This window comes from Nomia melanderi, chromosome 2 (genome assembly GCF_051020985.1).
Source record: "Nomia melanderi isolate GNS246 chromosome 2, iyNomMela1, whole genome shotgun sequence".
Lineage (NCBI taxonomy): Eukaryota > Metazoa > Arthropoda > Insecta > Hymenoptera > Halictidae > Nomia > Nomia melanderi.
In genome coordinates, this window is record NC_135000.1 from 30,066,127 (window position 1) to 30,088,005 (window position 21,879).

General features: G+C 46.2%; 1 protein-coding gene across 1 annotated transcript in view; it reads left to right on the top strand.

The window, feature by feature from the left end:
- The first annotated feature begins 8,672 nt into the window (after positions 1-8,672).
- Positions 8,673-21,879, top strand: part of LOC116429918 (uncharacterized) — a 383,306-nt gene continuing 370,099 nt past the window's right edge. The window contains exons 1-2 of the mRNA XM_076374295.1: positions 8,673-8,719; positions 9,290-9,455. The gene's annotated coding sequence lies outside the window, so the exon portion shown is untranslated. The remainder of the gene's footprint in view (positions 8,720-9,289; positions 9,456-21,879) is intronic.

Below are 21,879 nucleotides of genomic sequence, written 5' to 3' on the forward strand. Positions count from 1 at the left end.
CACAGTAAGATAAAGCCATATCTACGCTTGCCGCAGTAGATCCGTTTAGCGAGAGAGGACGCCCGATCCTCCTCAATTCGGAACGTTCAACCCCCGAACACCTTTCAACCCTTTGCACTCGAGAGTTTCTTACTAGAAAAGTTCATCTTCCGATGAGATAGACGATATTCCTCGAAACCAATGAGGAAACATACGGAAATTAAGAAACAAAGGTATTTTATCTGAATATTTCGATGCGTTGTGTAAAGCTTAATATTATAAACACTTTATAAATATGATGAATGAAAGTCACGTTTCGAGTGCAAAGGGTTCAACGAACATCTCTTAAACTTCACATGTAAACTTTAACGAGAATCATTCTTCCCACACTCTAACGAAACGTTTAATCTTAATTGCACTTTTTAAAATGATCGCGACGATCTTTCAATTTCCGTCGTCCGGATACTTATGCAAATGAGAAATTATTATACTTTTATTTACGGTCTTCCCGCTATAAAGCTGGGTTTCATCTATTCGCCGTATTTATTATTTTTGTTATGGGCGGAGCACGGCGGGAGACAGAGGAAGAGAGAGGGACCAGATCCGAAAACGCAGTGAAATATATTTCCCGCTCTTCGATCGCCGCCAGACCGTGAGAAAATATTTTATGAGCATTAAACTGTAGGAAGTGCCGGGTATCGCGGGGTGGGTTGTTTCCGGGCTCGGTCGCGAATTCCGAACTTTTCGCCGGGGACACACGGTATTTCGTGAATTACGACGCGCCGGAATTCATTCCCCGACCGACTAATTATCACGCTTAATCCGCTACGATTCTTCGACCAATACGTAGTCGCGGAACACCGTAAAGATTACTTAAGGGAGCATTACCGCGCGGTGAACGCATGCACTCGCGAGCACCGGCAATTTTATCGTTCTTCCAGCCGTCGAATTTAACGATAAGACTGCTTTCTCTGTCAACTTAGCGTTACAGCCAGTTCGCCGCGCGATTCCCCGGGTTTACGGGAAACGTTCTTGCGAATAGGTAACTTGTTCCTCGAAATATTCACCGATTAACGGGGAATACCGTTAAACTTAATCCTCGGATACAAAAGTTTCACCATGGTTCATTCAATTGTCGATCTAACTTGGCGTCCATACTTAACACTAAATGCACCTTCGAAATAGAACAATTAACCTATAGTTTTCTGTGCTTAAAAATAAATGGAAATATATAATCTTTTTTTCATTATCCACAAGTTTTGTGCACTGCTTCTGCATTAGATCAACGATCACCTATATTCCTTTCGTAAAGGATATGATCGGTAGCTAAAATGCTGGCAGTGTTAAAGGTTACAGTTGATACAACGGATTGGAATTATAAGATTGGAAGACGATGCCGATGTATCTTGGTCGAGCGATGCAAACGTGTGTGTCCCTAATTTCATTTCGAAATTAACTAAGAAACTCGGCGGTGTCTTTGTAATCACTTCGGCTCGGCCGGGCTGGTTTTAGATAATTATAGCGGCCTGGTTATAAGCTTAGGGCTTAAGCCTCGCTTACGACTGTAAGTCCCGCTTCAACTTCCGGCTGCCGGGGAACATACGTAGCCGCGTTTCCTTGAGATTAGATCCGATTAGAAGTTACGCTAGTTGCAGAAAACCGGCGAAACACCGTAAGCACCATCAACAATCCAATCGGTGAACGTTTACCGGGTATTACGAAAATTCGGAAACATTCGGCGCGAGTCGCAGGCACGGAGAAAAACGACGAATCAGTGGAATCTCTTTTTACGTTAAAAAATCCCAACAACGTTCACTTGTCGTTGCGCGGGAATCGGGGATTTTAATGAAATTTTATACAGATCCGGATCACTGAGAAATATTTAACGCATACCTTTTTTCATCGAAAATTCGCGTCGGAAAAGCTGCGAAAAGGTTTGCATTCTCGACATAATCAGTATGAAAGCAACGGAAATCAATTACTCGTCGAATTATTTGTCCTTTACTGCACGTCAAAGTACCTTCTGCAGCTTTTGCCCTGCGAATTCGAATTTTTCGTATATTTCTCGACGTTCGATTTGCATTTTCCCGTAGCACGTTCCTTTGTGGAATGATTTTTAACAGAACTCGGGTTGAGAAATTTGAACAGACCACCAGGAGATATTTATTTTTTGAGCGTGTTTCTATTGCTGGCGGAGTACGCCGGATCGGGATCGCGGGAATTCCGCGAGCGAGCCTCTGCGGCGAGCTTTTGAACGAACCTGCCTCGGCTGGCTTTAAAGAGCAGCTAATTATGCCAGTGTTCTCCGGCAATGAAATTTTTGCTATTGAACCTACATCGCTGTACAGGCCCGCAGCAATAATTAAGGCGCACGTCTGTCTACGTATCCCGCGATTCCTCCTATTGATCTCGCTTTGGCCTCCATGTTAATTACGAGCTTAGCCAGACCCTCCGAACAAGATTTCCATGGTGATTAACCGTGATTCCGCACGAAGTCGAATGTAATATCGGTCGGAGCTGATTTGATCCGAGTTTCTAGTCGAAAGTCCGTGATACTTACAATCGCTATTAATCTCAAGAGCGAAATGATCTCTAAATAATCTCAAAACATGGGTCACAATTCGTCTATACGTATGCTGTCTCTTGCACGTCAAACACTTTGAGCTATACCCAGATTACATCAAAGAAAATGATTTATAACGCGATAAAGATTGTAGAGGCTTCTAAGACAAATTAATTAGTTCTCTAACATGAATTCTAAAGCACAGACACTTCGATGGCTGTAATATTACACGTCATTTACTAGTTCCATCGTAGATGAAGCATTTAATTCCACAAAATCAAGTTGCACAAGAACATCTCTATTCAATTGGATCAAATCAAATGCCCTTGATTCAAAAGTATACTATAAAACACACATTGAAAACGACTTAGATTAGCCGATCTAAATGCACGCCTCACGGAACTAGATTCCGTTTTGCCAGACGCAGAATATTTCGCCGAAACAGCGATAACATCGACGGATCGCGGCAGTGAATTATCGGCGAAGATTGATCCCCGTGATACGCGTGGCGCGTCCCAATTAATAATTAGTGGCCGGCCAGAAAATTATTCGCTATTACGGTAATAGGAATTAAATCATCGAGCGGCGCGTTATCGCCGCGGATTTCCCGCAAAGCGGGTCTAAGCTTTTGTCAATTTGCATGCGACACGACCGGTGAATAACAGGCGACAGGGAAGAACGAACCAGCAGATAACGGCAATTATATTCGATCCGTCTATTAACTCGTCTCGTGTTTTCGCGACAGGTGATCGGAAAGCTTGCACGAGGCGAAACAAACGGAAATGCTGTTTCGCAGCTCTATTTCTTCACCGACAAAGCTTCCCTTCGCCAGTCTCGACGCGAGCATCGATTCTTCTAACACAGTTCATTCTATCGCTTCTAGAGAAATCGATGTTCTTTCATTCAGATCTCGGACAATAGAGGTTTAACGCTAAAACTAGAGAATCGGTTGAAATCACAGATTCCTGATTACCTCTTCCCATGAGAGAATTCCATGATGGAAATTGGAGGCATACAACCAACGTCAATGAAAGAAATCGTTAATTCAGGTAGAAGTGTTTCCGAGTTGCGTCGGTAAATGCTGCAGCACATCTATCGTGCCTCTATCGAATGATTATTACTATTGGAAACCTTATTTTTCATGTTTCCCTGAAGAATAGTCAGCCATTGGTACCAGGTCAATTACCGATGCATTTACTTCAGTGTTTCTAAACGTCGATACGAGTGGAATTGGCTCGTTCCGTAAATCTAGCGTTAAACGCTTCGTACCGCGGAGATATCCTCGTTCCCCGGATTCCTTCGATTCTGTTCGCGATCGGAAGCTGTTCGCCGCCACGGAGGCTCACCAGGGGCAAAATGAAACGGAAAATCGTCGGTGTACGCGCGTCTGTCGCGTCTGAAACGAACACGACCGGTGCGGCGGAGAAACTCAACGTTTCCGCGCGTTAGTCGCGCGATTCGTTCTTTCCAGCGAGCTTTTCCACTGATCACTTTTATCCACGCTCGACGGAGACGCGCAATCGAAGACGCGAATCCTGTCCGCTGCGAAAGGGAATAGAATTCTCTGGCATCGGGGACGCGTTCGTCTGTTTTCGATGATTTCCATGGCGATCGACGAACGCGGACTAATAACGCGCGTGCTCTCTGTTTGCGTGCACGCTGCGATCGCGAAGGATTTGTCGTTTCGTTTTACTCTTCGCGTCACTGTTGATCCTCGATGTAACAAAGCTACGCCGATGAATATATACGCGGCCGGCGTACGATGTAAGCGGCCTATAAATCGTACGCCGCGCGTTTTCGACGATGTCCCGTTGTTCCACTTTCCATTCGCGAGTCGGAGGAAACAGATTTTGAGAAGAATCGCGAGGATCACTGGGAATTCGACGCGTTTGGCGAGAAACGTGATCCTTCGGTTTTCGTATCGATCGGAGAGCAGATGAAATGTTTTAGAGTTCTTTAGTACCGGCGAGTTTGAATGTTTATTGAAGTTTAGTTCGCGATGAGAAGTGTTTGACATCGGTTGAAGGATGACGGATAAGGTTTACACTAAGGTTCTCGTTGCCTTTGAATATACTCTGCGTCGTATTTACTCCGGACCGGTTTGTTTTTTAACGAACTCGTTAAATAATTCACTACTGAATATTCCGAATTTAGATTGGGAGCGTCAATTTGCTTCGCGACTTCGCTGGAAGAACTGAACTTCCTCGAAGGTAAATACGACATTTTTTAAGAGAACGGAATGGACATTGCTGCTTGAGAAGTATCGCGATTAATTAATTACTCTCCTCCACGGTATTTTCCTTCTACTCGAGACAAATTTCTCGATGACGAAATTATAAACTAGGAGACGCACTGCAGAATGATATTAATATACTCGTGACAGTTTCCTCTATGTACATTCTCAACGTGATCGCTGTTCATTCGAACAACTTGCATTTGAAAAAGTACACTTCGATCATCAATTTCATGTACCGGAAGTAGAAGTTTCTAATTGGTCGATTATTTTCGTTTCCGATCTCGTGCATATTAAAAAGCATACTTCGAACTTCAATCTCGTATACGGAAGTTCGAAAACCTTCGATTTCTTAATTATTCATCAATTCAAAAGTCGACCTTTTCCAATGGGGTCAGTTCAGTTCACTGACATCTTCCACGTCAGGTCAGAATTCCAAGCGTATCTTGAAAATTCATCAACGTTGAAGAGGTCGCCGTGTATATTAGGCCAACGCGAGTTCACATTGTCCCTCGTCGTCAAAGCGACGAGGGCCCAAGATGGATCATAACCGCGTTATGCCGCGCGTTTTCCAAAGGGCCCTGTTTCCCTAGTCCACTGCTGGATTAGCCCGTGTAAACAGCACGAGGACACGTGACCGTAGCTTACCGTGCTTGCACATCACGCGGCAAAACACAAAATACGCATACACAGCCCCCGCCGGAATGACTTTGCATAGCTGGTGGAAATGCAGCCCGCCGCGGGCTTGTTTCCTTTCCAAATAAGCAGTCGTTGCGACGATGTCGCGAATAACGGCGCCGCGCTGCGCCGGCGACAGCAACGGCGCTGGCGATTAATAGGATCCATCTTGTCGGCGCCTCTCTTAGCCGGGCGTTCCCACTGCGTTATGACGGCAATTATGATTACTCGTTACCGTTAAACAACCCGTGGAACGAAGCGCGAATTAGCTCGGCGAATTCGAGATTAACCGAGGTGTTCCTCGCACTCATAACACTTTCACTGGCACGTCTCATGAAGTCGGGTGACACCATTTCTAACTGTTAATGTGTTATATGGTAACATAAACGTAAACATTCATTTTCTTAGTGACGTATCGAATGAACTGAGTTCCGTTGGATACACGAGATATATAAGGGACGTTGCACGAGACGGTACCCGTCGTCGTAAAATAAATTTTTAGGAACCGTCGCGGGCGGCGAGACCACGCCGAAATAACCCTTCCGATCGTCATACGGCGATATATCGTTTCGGTGTGCACAAACCAAAAATGCAGGTTACGACGTCTCGTTGAAACACCGGTAGATTGATGCCGCGGAAATACTGTGTTAAAGTAACGCGAATAAAACTAAATGCGTACACACCCACGCTGCGAATGATCATAAATCAGCGCGATCTATAAATCTTTCGGGTATCGCGCGCAAACGTACGAACAGCGCACACCGACTGGCGCACACAGTCGCCCGTACAAATGTCCTGAAAAAAACCGTTCGATTCCCCGCGATATCATAAATTTCTTCCTTTTTTCCGACCGTGATGAGACCTCCGACAATATTTCACAATTCCCCCGAATCAGTTGTGTGCCGCGTTCCCGCGTCCATCGAGGATTTCGGTTTCAACGGCAAAAAAAATAAGAACGGAAAAGCGAAACGATGCACACAGCGGCGGGGCTGAAAAGAAAAAATCTTTTTCCACGGAATGTATTCACGTTTCGAAACGGGAGAAATGAATTTTCAATAGTGAAAGCGACACAGTAAGGGCGGTTCCACGCGGCACGTGTCTCCCGTCCGCGCGCGTCATTTAAATTTCAAATCTGCCGCGCTCGCGCGTGCACGCGCCGCGGATACTTCGATGCATACGCGATACGACCGGAGGAGTTTCGCGCGAATTAATACGTCTCTCCGACCGCGGAGGGTGGGAGAGGTACTTTTCTAGTTTCCGGCACCTTCCATTTCCCGTTTTCCTTCGTTTTACCGCGGCGCCGACGCGAGCGCGCGCGAGACGACCGCATTCGCGTATCGCCGTGGACGCCGCGCGCGCGGCGTGACGTAGATCAAAGGGACGTAAAAATGGATTTCAACGAAAGGGCCGTTAGTAACGAGGGGAAAAATGACTGGCAAGGGCTGCACTTGTTATCAGGCTACTAATAAGCGCGTGCGGGGCAACGACACGTGGCCAGCCGTAATGACACCGCCGATGCTAATAATAAATCCGCCGCGGAAATAATGGAACGCCATCGCGGCGGACATTTTTTATCGGGTATCTGCGATGAAATCGAGCCTTTTGTTTCGCTTTGCATTCGTCCCCGCGGCTCGCTTCGCCGAGATATGGCTTCTAGGAAGCATTACTCATTGTGACTTACAGCCGTGCGTTCACGCTTCTGTAAAGGTACGGGGCTATCTTTTGAATCCTTCGGAAATCTGATCCAGTTCGTTGAAGGTGCTTTCTTTAACCCTTTCCCGACATTTCGATAAGATGGAATTTTCATATTTGGATCGGTAAGCGACAAATGATTTCATTTCTCAAACAGCAAGCGATCAGCACGTAGTTTCCCGTTCTTCAATTATTCAAGCAACCGATGTATAATTTAACTTTATCTGTCGAAGATTTTGTCCTCGATAATTGTAGAGCAGGTTAATGTACAATTTTCGCGTGTTGAAAATCACTTGTACCGCAACGTCAGCAGAATTTGCTGGTTAGTCGGATTTCCAGGATGAAACAACCGGAAGAACAGTTCGCCGTCCCTTCCTGGGCGTTCGGAAAGCTACGCTTTTCAATGATCAACGAGGAGTCAATGTTTGCCGGTGCTTCCGCGTCAATTTTTCCCAGCGGCATGATCGAACGGGTTAAATTCAATGAAAACCGGCCCGTGACGCGTGATACAGGTTTTAATAAAATACCGAAGCGTGCCGAATTCGCCGGCCGGGAATACCGGCGGGCGTAATCCGAAAATTATGTTTTGTCAGCCGTACACACCGGCCGCGCGCGTACAATGGGGGCCAGTCCATTCGCGGGCGCAGAACGACTATCAAAGCGCGCTTGATCGTTAACCGTATTCCCCTGCCCTCCAGCTTTGTCCCCCTCGATCTCTTTTTTTCCGGCGGCTTTCACCGCCGCACCGCCGACGTGTAAATTGAACTAATTGAGAGCCGGGGGACGGGTCGGGGCGCAGTATCGTGACCGTCCGCTTAATTCTATATTCGCGAAAGAAAGATTTCCAGCGACGCGGAGCCCTCGTCGAAGCACACTTCCCTTAATGGGTTGCTGACTTGGTAATTACCGTTAGAGTACTACGTAATTTAGTGGGCCGTAACGAAGTGGCGGGAGGAATATATTAACTCCTTAAGTTAGGCCTGACCCCTCGAGCCTCCCTGGAGCCGAGCAAGAAAAATAAGATGGCGGTGGCCACCCCGGTAATGGCGACGTCGCGCACAGATTTCCTATTAAGGTGTTCCGTTACTATTTCGCCCTGGCTGCGGAGCTTTTAATGGGATCATCGAAATATAACCGACTATAACCTTCGTGTCGTGTTACGCGAGGTTATCCAGCTGGATTTCTTGTTCGTTTTGTTTGTGTATAATTAATTTGTTATTTTGGTTTGGTAGTGGGAATTATGTATATATTGCGTTTAGTGTCATGGCTATCGAAGTTGCGTAGGGACTCTTGTGAACGGTAAATAGTATTTTTCACTAATTGATAATTAACTAAAGTTATTGGAAAGAGCACAATGCTATCATATGTAGATGTTTATACACAAGAAATCAGCCATTTCAATGTTTCATTTTAAAGAGAAATTGTTGGTAAAATTAAGACGTACCTTGAACGGGTTTGAATGGGCCATTTTGAATTCTTGTTCCAACCGTCGTGTCACGTGACTGGCGGTCCAATATGGCCGTTTTGCGCGTCCAGTGTGGAAGGTGTTCCGCGCTCTCCAGTTAATTGCACAGGTAATATCGTTATACAGACATATAATTAAAGAATTATGGTTCCAAGAAACTCCCGTTTCATTCCCCGTCATTATTTTAACTTTACTTCGTTCGCAACACGCGAGAATTACGAAAACACGCGAAATTCAAATTCAACGTACCGCCTGGCCACTGATTGGTAACGCGATAGGTTTTAGTTAAAAAAAGTTACCGATTTTTGGTGAATTTCACTCGGAATATATACATTGCTCGTTTATAACGCTCGGGCGAGTATAATTGAACAATTTTTCACGTTCCACGCACGATAACACGCGAATAATTCGAACAAATCACCAGACACTGTTACCGCGTCAACGACTACGTTTGATCCGTGTAGCCACCTAGCGGCCATTTTACGTAACTCCCGTTCGCGCTCGAATATCACGTGACCGGTGCAATCAAACGTGTCTGCCCCGCGTCCGCAGCGTGAAAGACGTTTATAGTGTTCTCCAATTAAGCAAAACGTGTTCTATTATTGTTGCACGGTGAAAGTTTCAAACTATGCTTCCCGAAACAATCAGCTAACTAGACAATTTATTTGTTTGCGTGAAGTCGAAAGTTTTGGAGGAGCACGTGAATCCGGTGAATAAGCAGAGCGTGTTCGTGCCGTTTGAGGGAAGAAGTAACCACTCCCCTGTAAGAGGAAGAATGAACATAACAAGCATCTGTAACTTGCCGTAACCAACACTTCAAAGCGTCCGGTACAAATCAACATTTGGTAAGTCTTTATTTTCAACAATTACTTTTTTCTTAAACTGTTCATTTCTTTTGGAAGATCACTAATACTCACAATTCCTTCAAAATCCAACAGCATATAAAGGACCACAACAGATTTGGTTAACCTATTTTACTTATGTTTGAAACCAAGACATACAACACAATGTTTAGGCCACTTATTGAGTCAATTTTTCTGGCATCATTACTACTTTATCTCTAGCAATAACATGTAAACATTAGCTCATTGATAATTCCCAGGCAATTCTACACACTATAAATTGTTTCCGAGGGAAACTATTTCCATTTCCCACGCAGCGACGCATTTATTTAGGAATGATGAAGCCAGTGCTTAAGGCTCAGAGGACTCCTCCCATGAAAGCTCTAATTTCTTTCTCACGCGACTTAGAGGCCGCCTCTGCGGTTCTCTCTCTCGCGTACACGGAAACGGCGCGAAGTAGCCGGTAAAATCCCCGTAGAAGCTGCTGCGGCGCGCGATAAATATTTATGAGGAGTCCCGTTTGCCTCCATTTTTTTCCGCCGCGGCCATTCCTTCGACGTCTTCGTTATTCTTTTTCCTGGCCGCGCGTTGACGAAAAGTTCGCGACGAAAGGTCTGGGTATTTGTCGGTGGCCGTCCGGCGCAGTGCCCGTCGTGACGGGCCATTTGTTACAAAAATGGCCCCGAGTTATAACTCGGAGGAAGGACGCCGGGAGTATATCCTTGCCAGTATTTTCCTGTAGACGACTCCCGGTGACCAGCAATTTTCCGAAACTCCGTGGCCCGTTCCGCGATTTCCTGCCGGCCCCCGGCCCACCGGAAGTTGTTACGGAACGTACGAACGCCGCCGCGTTCCGCGTACAACAAAGGCTGAAATTATGTTCGGGGAACGGCGATGGCACGTGGGTTTTTCTTCCGCGGCAACATTTCATTTGTTACCTCAAACGAAATTACGGCCGGGACCATTTAGATCTGCGCTCATCTCGCGCGCAGGAGTGACAAGAAGATTATTTCAAGTGGAAGCGGGGGATTTTCTTGTTCGAAATATCGTTGCAGTCTCGTTTGGAAGAGCGATGAATAATCTGTGGCCGATTCTCGTTGTTTGGGAACACAATGTCGTGTAGGATGAAGTGATACTGAGATGCAGTTGCTGGATCAATATTTAATTTTGTTTCATTGAATTGACAAACGTGTCTTGGAAATATTTTCGGATGAGATCTCTTGAAACTATTTGAACGATGATTCACTTGTAAATTGAGGAAGAAAAATATTTTATTTCAATGTCTCGCGTAGGAATCTTTGATACCAAAGTTTATCATTTTATTGCATCGCATCTAATGGTAATTGAGGATCGAGAGTGAAGGGTTAATTGAATGGAACGTAACTGAAATTTTACCCTGTTTCTTGTAAAGCAGGTGTAATTAAGTCTAAAGTTTCTGGCGTGTAATTAAATGATAGTTTCCTGTCGAGGATGCTACGAAGAAGGTAATACGATTCGGTAAATTAGTAAATGATATTGGAGTTCCTCGGTAATATCGGGAAACAAGTATCCTCGATATTGGTCCAGTATATTTCCATCTCCTTTACAGTTGCGCCGCGATTCCGGTAACAGCCAATGTAACGGGCCCCGCTTGAAAGTTTCGAGAATTTATACATTCATTTATAACAATGGACGGGACAAGCACGCGTCCCGGGAAAAATTAGAACGGCCCCGGGGGTGAAACTTCGCGCGCCTTTAAATCAGCGCTTTGTTTCGCGGGACAAAGTGAAACAAGCTGGTAATTTGTGCCCGTTTCCTTCTATTTATCGGCGTTACGAAACGGTTTAATGGACGGCACTGATTTTATTGCGTTACGCGCGTACCGCCGACCGTAATTTTCGCGAATATTGGCCGCGGCGCGAGACGATCGTTGAAATTATGAGTACTTCCCTTCTTTTCATTAGCCAAGCTCCGATTCAAAGAGGCCAGCCCGCATTTATCGCGTAAATTACGCGAGACTAATGGAAAATATCGAATTATCCCCACTGTGGAACATGTGCGACGGGATTCGCGTCGCGTACCAATAAACTGAATAAATTCAACCTTTCTTTCGCCGCGTGTTGCGGCTATTATTTTTAAATGTTCGCTGAACTTTTAATAAGCTATCCATTCGAAGAATACACAGTTTTCAGGCACAGTTCGATTATTTCCCTCTGCGTCTCGCGGCGAAACAATCTCGCGTTTCCCAGAGGAACGAGGCTAGTAATCGTTTTTCATTATCCGCTAACGAAATACTTTTCATACCGCCTCATTCGCATTCGCCGCGTTTTTCTGGGTCGTCTTTATTCCTACTCACTGCCTCTGGGAATTGAAAAAATCCTGAATCGGATGGAATAAGTGGAATTAATAATAAAACTTCGTGGTTGTAACGCCACGAACCGATTACTCGTAAATATCGTCCGCGACAAATGGAATAACGGGCCGTATTAAAAATTATTCACTTCGCGCATGATTTTCGGCGGTTCTGCGCGATGCTTTATCGTTACGATAAACTGAATCGTAACACAACGGGACGGGGATGAAAAATGAACCTGGCGAACGCGAGTAATGTTTGGCTCCGCTTCACACTCGATGTAATCGTTTAATCCCGGCGATTTTTTGAGAACTAAGCTCTTTGCTAAATATGCAGCAAGCCTTCAATTACAGTCAGCTCTCGAAACCTAAAGAAATAAGGAAATAAATAAAAGAATAGAATTTTCCAAAATATTCGGAAACAATTAATATTCACCTTTTGAACATCCGGTAATTTACGGACTCGAGAAAGACTGCCCCCAGTCTTTTTAGGGTTAATGTTACAATTTTACCGCGGCGCAATTCCGTTGCATTAACGAAGGTTGAAGTACACTTAGGGTAAATTTTGTTCTGGCCGAGGCGACCGGTATAAATTCATAATTCAAGACAATACATTCTAAACATTGTGACAACGACGTGCAGGACAATGCGGCCGCGTGTGTCCACGTGTAAATGCCGCGTCCCCGTTTCGCCGGCGTTCATCCCCAACGAAAACCGCCATATTTCCCTCACGCTCGCAGCTTTGACTTACCGTAGCCGGTCGGATCGCAGTAAATACATTTACCGGTTTGCTTCCCCGGCGAAATATGCATGGAAATTACTGTTTCCCGTGGCCCGATGCTCCACTAAATCACATCGCCGGAAGAGTGAAAATTGTCTTGGGAAAGAAGGCGGGCGAAGAACGGTGTGTAGGTATCTCGGGAGGACTGGGTATCAGGTTTGCCAATCCCGCGTACACGCGGTAGTTTTCGCCGAGGTGTCAGGCGTACAGTCTTGTTCAAGAAATAACAGGCATTCGCGTATACCGACGGAGAGTAAGCTGCATAAATCGTGAAGTGAAATCTGTTTTTCTATCGTGAAAGATAAATACAATATTCACTATCCATCAAATTTTGTACTTAATACTAAAACTAGCGAGCAATGACGCTGAGTTGTCTATAATTTGTTATAAGAATAAGGAAAGCTTTCTTGAGATTCATGGAGCTTCCTATTGTACAAATGCAGAATTTAGAAATTCCTCACGAAAGCACCTTTATCGTCTTAACAATGATAATTTACCGTAGAAACATATTTACGTGACGGAGTAGAATATAATCGGATCAGTAATCAACGACAATAGGTATTGACGGGTGAATCAGTATTTCCTTTCAGTTCCCGAACAAATATTCGCTCGGATAATCGTTTCAATCGATTATCCCTTTTCAATTTTCCCTTTCCCTTTCCCACGAATTAACAGCCTGTGGCGCGAAATGTCCTTGTCGCCGGGAGTCGATCGTCTGTCAGTTATCGATCCACTGTTCCAACCTTTCATTTCTGTTGTTAATCATTTCCCAGTATATTTTTTTCGCGTTCCCCGTCGCGTTTCGGTTTTATTTATTACAGGCCGCGCGATACGATGAAACGCGTGGCCCCGCGACGCGAGCGGGTCGCCGTGTACGCGTGCTCTAAAAATTAAACGGCGTGTCCCGTAACGTCACTGTTTGTTAATTTTATTCAAACCGGTCAGCTGCAGCGATAACTTCATAACACGCCGCTCGATGTTGCTTCCCCACTCCTCGGGCAGCTGTGTCCGCGCGGAAATTAGCTTTTCCGTCTGCCGAAAACAGCCGGGCAGCCGTTCGTTTGTGGACGATACTGTACGCGACCGAATTATTTCGTCGAATATCCCCGGCGGAGTTCAAGTCGGCGATCCCCCGACTTCGTAAGAACATTCGGCGAGGATTGTCACTCTCGTTGAACTGCATTCTTGCGACAACAACGGCCGGGAATTCGCGAACGCGCGGGACAGAGCGAATAAGAGCGAGGGACGGCGGAGCGGACAGGTTATAGAGGACGAGGATGCACGTGTCGGACCATTCCATCCGGTGAGAAAATATTTGTCTCGTATCGAGCCTGTATTTAAGCAAACATTTTCCCTGCGCATGAATTATTTATGGCGCGGCTGCCGCTCCGCTTGTCATTCGTATCGTTAAATTCAGCTCTTATTAATTTCAACGGTTTGTCGATTTTTTCGTGTGTTGTTGCGTTGTTGCGGCGGGTGCCTGGAATCACTTCAAATTAATCGAGGGATGTTTTTCTGCGTTTATTATTTTTGAAGGTTGAAATCATTTCGGACGAAAGGGTATTTTTCAACGTTTATACCATGTTGCTGTTGAATTTTCTACTTAAATTCACCAGTTATCAATTACGACAGTTTATTAAACTTCTTTTCATGTTACCTCGAGGAAGAAAGGGGGGATGGAATCGTTCTAAATGAACGAAAGGGTGCTTCTCCCTATTTAGAAACTTTAGTTTCGTTTCATGGCTGTTGTCATTTTGATGCGAACAATTTCGCGGGAAGGGTGTACTTAGTTTGAAACAGGGAGCTCTCCTAACAGGGTCTGCGGGGATAACGCAGACTTTCACCCTGCATAATTAGTGGAGACGAGTCTCGTGCTGAGAAAGCCTATCCGCGAATAGCAGTCGCGGGACTCCGCTCCGTCTCTGTAAATAATTTACGGGAACTTTGCCAGGCGTCTTGAATTTTGGATCTGCTTTGGGCAACCTTTGAATTCCATGTTCTAATGACTTGTTCCGGCAGGAATTTGATCAACCAACTTCGAGGATCCCCGTCGCGACGCCCCGGAAACTTTAGCGTCTACAAATTATGAAAAAAGAAACGTTACCTCGTCGCCTGTGTAGATTGTTTAATATTCATTGCGCGGAGGTACTTTACAACAGTTTCATTCTAGCGTTGCCGTGAATGAAATATCTTCGGCTGTTGTATAACATTAATGTAATTTAAATGAATTCGCTGGAATTCAAGGGAGGACGGTCACTGGAAATTTATTATTTTCCTCCAGGAATAACGGTCCGAGGTTTTCAGTAACAAATGGAACAACGTTTAACGATGACACATTTCGAAGAGCTATCCTTCCCAAAGCAACCGCCGTCGTGAAAATAATGGAACAGTTTATTTTCGAGCAACTCGATCCCGTTCATAGATTCCGCGGTGCACGGTCGAAAAACACTGTCTCACCGAAGACACCCCCGATTTTTGTGCCCGAGAGGCGTGGGCGGGTCGCGCCGTAGAAAGTAAACGATCTGTCCAATTATTGGAATCGCCGTAACATGAAAATGAAATTGGAGTTTGTAGAATGGGATTCGATTCGATGCGAGCGGAAAACACTTTTATCAGGAGATTTCGAATTCGATTCGAGAGGTTTTATAGGCAGATGGGATCAGGCCGGATTTCTTCAGAGATTCTTACCGAAATTAATTCCACGCCAATATTCCATTAAAACTTGAGTAGCTTCTATCTCTGTACAATATAAATTGTCTTTTAAATCTGCGTCCTACACAAACATTCTCGCAAAACCTTCCAATAAACAATCGAGTTTCTCTTTCAAACTCCCACTTAATCACTTAAAAAAAATTCATGAACATGTCACTGCAATTACTAAACAATCCCGGTGTCACATACCTAAAAGAACCAGCAAATTATACATAGGATCCTCCGCATTCCGCAGCAACAGACCGACAAAAAGAAGATCCCACTCCGTTCGAAACCGCAAATCGGATCGTCGCGGCGCAGACAGTCGCCAGTAATTCCGCATTATGAATCACGGCATCCATCACGGTCGACTGGAGAGGTCGCGGGGGGACGGTCGGAAGAAGGTGTGTCGCGGGGATGTAGTTTTTGCGGGTCGTTTTTCGGGGACGCGGAAACGTTGGGCGCGTCGGGGTCGACGACTGCACCCGCAGCCCGGCTCCGCCATGCAAACCGACTAATTGGTATGTCGCTACCACGACCCGGTTCTATAAACTGCGCCGCCACTGCGTTGGAATACGGAATGCACTTTGACCCTTCGCCGGCGTCGCCCGTTAAATGGGTCACCCTTATTTATCGCGTCGGGGGAGAGGCGGGGAGGCAGATATACGCGCGTCCGGCGATCACGGGTGTCGCGCGGGCTAAAATCACGATAAGATTCCGCCCCGGGGACCCGACACTGGCGTAGACACCGTGAAATTTGCGGTCGAAAGTTTCCGCGAGCGTTCCTGCATTCTTAATAAAGGGCCGGCGGGACGCGGCTCGTCGCGATCTCACGCGGGAAACGCTCGGGCACCGCGGAATTATTATTCCTACGGTATTTGTGACGCCGGTGGAAGTAAAAATTTCTGCTCGCGGTTTCAATGTTTCTCCCGTAGGACAGTTGGGGGTTGATTCGACGCGGGAGGTAAGCTGAGGGGTTACGGGGGAGAACTCTAACATGATATTTCTATGTCACAATGAGAGATAGTGTGTTAGATACGTTTGGAATAGTAGAATTGATTGCTCACTTCGGACTAGCAATGTACTGTAAGTCTAGAAAAAGGAGACGTCTTATGAATACAATACTTTCTTCAAATTATAGATTCGTAATACTATACTCATCATTCGAAGAGAAATGAAAAGGTTTGAAATAGGATCGTCAGGGTATATTTGAGTCGCTCAGAAGCCACTGTGGTTAAATCGATTAATATTCTTTGATTTTCTATAATCATTTCAGAATCCGAAACATTAATTCTTTCAATTCTTCTTTTGTGCACGGCATTAGCTTCAGCATTAGTTTCCGAGCGACTCATTTGATGCATCGGAGCACAATTTCCCGAAATAGTAAATACAGTCTTGCCAACGCTCAGCTTCTCGCTAGACACAATCAAATGCTCGAAATCGAACGGCGTCGATGCAACGTGTAAAAGGAATACCATTCGATTCCGAAGCGATTCGAAGAATTCCGAGGCCCGTTCCCCACGGGCGTGCTAAACGGCGCGAAACAAGCGTCGCAGGGACGCGGCGAGCGGAACTTCATTTATCTGAAGCGGGAACGGCGCCCTTTTCAGCGAAGTTCCGATAGAGCGGGGCGGCGGCATGCATTTTATAGATGATAAAAACGTTCGGCGGCCGCGGGTAATTCGCGATTACGCTGCACAGGGCCCGCTTAGAAACACTCCCCGCGAAAACGTTGCCGCGCAGTAAAAGCCGAACGAGGTTTCTGTATGGAAACGTTATCGGTCCGAGCGGATGAAATTTCCGGGAAGGGTTGTCGGAGGGCGGGACGCGAGCGAAAACTTCCCGGCGCCTTTCATGCATTCGCTATCAGCCGTATCGAGTCGCGGCATCTGAAAATTTCTTAATAAGCTGCCGGTCTTAGTTCAACGCCGGGGACGCAGCTTAAGCAAACAATATCACCGGCCGTCACCGGCCGCGTTACGCGCCTAATGCGGTTTGATATCGTACCAAGGAAAGCCATTTTCTTTTTAGCCACTCCCCGCGGCGTCGCGCCGAATGCACGGGAATACGGGGCGAGAATTTATCGCTCGTATTTGTCCCACTTCCCGTGAATACGGTTAATCACGGTCTTATCAGATCGCAGCGGCGAACTCGCGCACTGTATCCGGGAATTCCGGAGAAGTTTTTGAAACGGACGCTGGAATCTTTGCTTCGACGGAACGGCAGATTAGAACTATCAGATGGGTGAAACGACCGATTCCGAAATTCTTCTGCAATTATTGAAAAGATAATAGACTTTTCTGTAAGAGATCTCCAAGGAAATTGTTTTGGTAAGACGCGAACTAAGTTGTGACTGATCGAAGCCTCGATAGATGCACTCTTCGGGTTTCTATGGACGAATTATGGGAAGTCAACTTGATTGCTCGATAGTTCCTCGTATATTTCGAGATGCGAGGAAGTGGGTACTGAAGTCACTTATTACATCCATAATTTTTGCTGATACGAATCGCCCTTATCTTCGTGAAAGTTAACGAGGCTCCAGCTGGAGATCGTTCGTCGCTTATTTTAGATTATCCTGCAGCCGGTTGTAATTTTGAAATTGCATGAAATAGCTATCCAACGGGGATAATAAACATTAGCGTTCTTCGCGTCGTAACTTAGCCGGTAATGAGGAAATGGCCATATTTTCCGGTGAAAATCAACGTTAAACGCGGCGGGCTCCGTAGCCGGTGCAGGTGAGCGTATTACAATATGCAAGGCGACGAGGCTGCCAGGCAATAAAGCACGCGATAAGATTTCGCGGCGGGGCAGCCGAGGGGAGGGGGGGAAGCATCGGCAGAAGCCGGCGAAATTTGTGGTTAAAACTTCCCGGAGGTGTTCGTGCATTCTCAATAAGTAGCCGCAAACTCGGAAATCTCCGAACTCTGCCCGAAGGTATCCCCTTATTTTCCAGCCGATACTTCGCCGCTTCTTGCTGACCCCGACGGATTATTTCGCGGGATAACGAACCGAAACTTGTTTATTCGGATTCAAATTAATCCTTAATTGACGTCCGCGGTACGTCCAGCCCGTTCGTAATGGAAATCCCGCCTTGAGCCGCGCCGAGGATTGCATAATAATTAGCAATTCAAAAAAGTCGGGGCAATTGAAGTTCCCTTAAATATTCCGTCCTCCCGTGATTTGTATTATTCTCATTGATATGTAGGTCACAACACTGGGCAACCTTATATATATATATAAGCTTCTCCGAAGCACTACCTCTCCTATTTACATAATTAAAACTTTCGATCGACCGGCACCAGATTTTCAAGCTCCAACGTACTAGCTTCTCCTATATTATTTTTCTAAAATTAAGCGATAATTTCAGTTTAATATAATATTGCTTCAGTCGACTCGCCTTCGGAACTATGAATTTCAATTCGATCGTTGCGACCGTTTCGCTGTGTTATCGGTTCGTTTGAAAAATTCAGCGAATTCTACTTGAAACCGGTATGAAACGCAACGCTGCGCTCGCACGCTGCACTTCGCCGTTAATGCAAATTTCAATCGAGTCCGCCGCAGTGAATGTTAAAAAACGATATCTCTCTGATTTAATATCTCCCGGTACAAGGTCCCCGTGCATATTCAAACTTCACTCAAATAATTACCGCGCCGAATCGATTCCGCTCGGCCCGAATTACACGTGTAACGCGGCCGAAATTGATCTATTCTAATGCAGCAATTATGAGCGGCGGCCGGCCGATTGCACGGTATCGATCGAGCGATTAAATTCCGCTCGGAGATGGCCGGGGACGTTTCGGTTCGCGTTTCAACCGGGCCGCGAACGGCCGGAAAAAGAGACGGGCACGGGTCCCGTCGATTTGCATGTCGCCGTCACCGCGTAACTCGATTTGCCGCAGCTGCCTCCGTACTTTCGACGCGGCGTCGCGACCCGTTCGGCGATACCGCGGCGATACCGTTTTCAAACGCTTTCCTCCTCTATCTCCGCGTCGCGGCGATAAATTCGCCGAATTACTTCGCCATAACGCCGGGAACGGAGCATCGAGGTCCGCAGCGTGGCTCGCATTAACGCTGGAACTGCCAGATGGGTCAAAATCACCGATTCCTGATCTCCTTTTTTGCCTATTATCGGAAAGGTGACGATTCCTCTGAGAAGTTACCCGATAAAATGATTCACTAACGCGCAAACCGAGGTGTAAGTCGTTCGATGTTCCGATAGATGCACTTTTATAGATTTTACGAGGCAATTAGACAAAGCCGATTAGACTGCTTTGTAGCTTTATCGTCAATGAACCATTCTAATAAATTGAACCACTCCGAAGGTGGATCATTGCGCGTTTATTTACGATCAGTGGAAAGATAACGAAGGTATCTCTAAGTTGCTTAAGAAATTGATTCGGCGATGCGCAAATCGAGTTGCAGATCACTCGAAATTTCGATAGATAATTTACTGGAGTTCCTACGAGGATATTAGGTCGAGTCAGTTCGACTGTTTCGTAGTTGCAGCGTTCACGAGCGCCGTCGAAATAAATCCAGCCACTTCGCAAATGGATCGGTCCGCGTTTATTAACGCGTCGAAATACCGGGTCGCCGCGACCGCATAAATAAACCTGTTCAAGTTGCAGCTTGTTGCCCGCCGCTCGGAATATTTTCCGGCTCTCCAAGGCGCGGTACAGCCGGCGCGGTTTATCGAGTGACCGAAACAATTTTCCAGCGCGGCCAAATTTTATGAACTTTCACGGGCAACTCGACGCGCGATTCATTAACGCCGCGATGCAATTCTCCTGTCGACGCTGTTCTGGATTAATCGCATTCGCTGGCTGTTTAACTGCACGCTACTTAAGATGTCTGGCCTGTTCGCAGCTTTTACCAGCGATGAAGATGCAACGGGGATCATCTTAACGGGATATATCGATGTCATTGATACTCTGTTGTCTAATGGAGTAGTTCTATCGGTTTTTAGACTTTTAGGCGGATACTCGTGAAAGGAAGCTTTTAGATTACATTGCGTTAGGATCTTAAACTTGTGGGCTATAGGGTATCTTCCGTTGCGAAGGGAGGATATGATATTAAAGTGTCGTTGAAAGCCATGGATGTGAAGAATATTCATCATTTATGCATGCTGGCAACCTGCTAGCAAATATATGCTTATTACAGTAAACTTACAAGGGAACTCAACCTGCGCACGTCGATTAATGAAACTTACCTGAAACATAGTCCCTCAGAAAATATTCGATACGTATTTTTTCTTATCAGAGAATATCCGCTTGAAAAACACGCTTTCAACCCTGATCATTGAGGGATGTTCTCAACCGTTCACAGAGTACATTGAAAGATAAATATTTCCTCGAGAATTATGTCTCACGTAAGTGCCATCAGCGCTGCGGTGAAAACTCCAAGAACCCTCATTTCAATATCATCAACACCAATAGAAACACACCTAGCCAATGGCATACTTCATTCAAAGCTGTTATCAATTACACTCAGAATCTTGTGCGCGGCACAACAGGAAAATCAACGAAACACGAATTGACCATTCCCGCAATCCCAACTGATCCCCGCATCGCGCGAACCGATGTATCACAATCCAGATAATCCGTTCTCGCGCATCGGCGCGTTCATCCCTTAAAGGCAGCCACTATATGAACGCGAGTTTAAGTCCTTAAACGGTCGACGGCCGGGTTCGGCGGGGGACGTTATCAGCTGCCGGGATACACTCCAATCTCGAACTCGTAGTCGAGCCGAGGGGTGAACTTTGTATAGGAGTTCCTTCGATCAGACAGAGAGAGAGAGAGAGAGAGAGAGGGGGGGCGGTGAAGAGAAAGAGGACGGTGTAGCTACAATTTCAACGATGACTTTACGAGGTTATCTCGCGCGAGTGAAAAACAGGGTCGACCCTTTAGCCGTCCGTTAACTCGGGACATTCTTGCCGAAAGATTAGTCGTGGAGTGTAGACGGCAGCACGGGGCGAGAGGGTGGCGACGGGCCAGGGGAAGAATTTCACGGAAACTTGCCGGTCGCCATTACAAACTTCCGTCAGAAGCTCGCTCGCCGGGTATCCGGCAGTTCATTGAATGCGGGGCGCGGCCGGAGAGGCGAATGTGTGTACGACAAGCGCGAAAGCATTACCGTGTGACGTATTTAAGTTGCCGCGTATGAAATCCCGCGGCAGTCTACCGCCGGCGCCATTGCTCCTTAGGCGGCGTCGACGGCAGCGTCGGCGGCAGCAGCAGCTGGCATTACAATTTGGAAATCCTCCATTAAATAATTCAGCGGAGAGGGAAACTTCGGCTCGAACCCGGATCGCGATAGGCGTTTAAGATTTTAATTAAGACCCACCCCCGTCGGCCTTGCACCTCCGCACGGAGATTTTCACCTTTTATCGCGCCGTTTATAGACCTCCCCTCCCACCGAGGTTCTCGTCGTCTAAATACCGTCGCTCCCGGTAACTCGGTAACGGCGCACCTGCCTTACACTGGAACGTCGATAGAACGCTGTTTATAGAGGAATTATTCGAATAGGGGTGTAGAAGAAGGGTTACACTTCACGGAAGTTACGGGGGAATGCGGGAAGCAGTTTCGTGCTCGGTGTAGGAATTGGGGAAATCCAATAATGGCCGGGTGA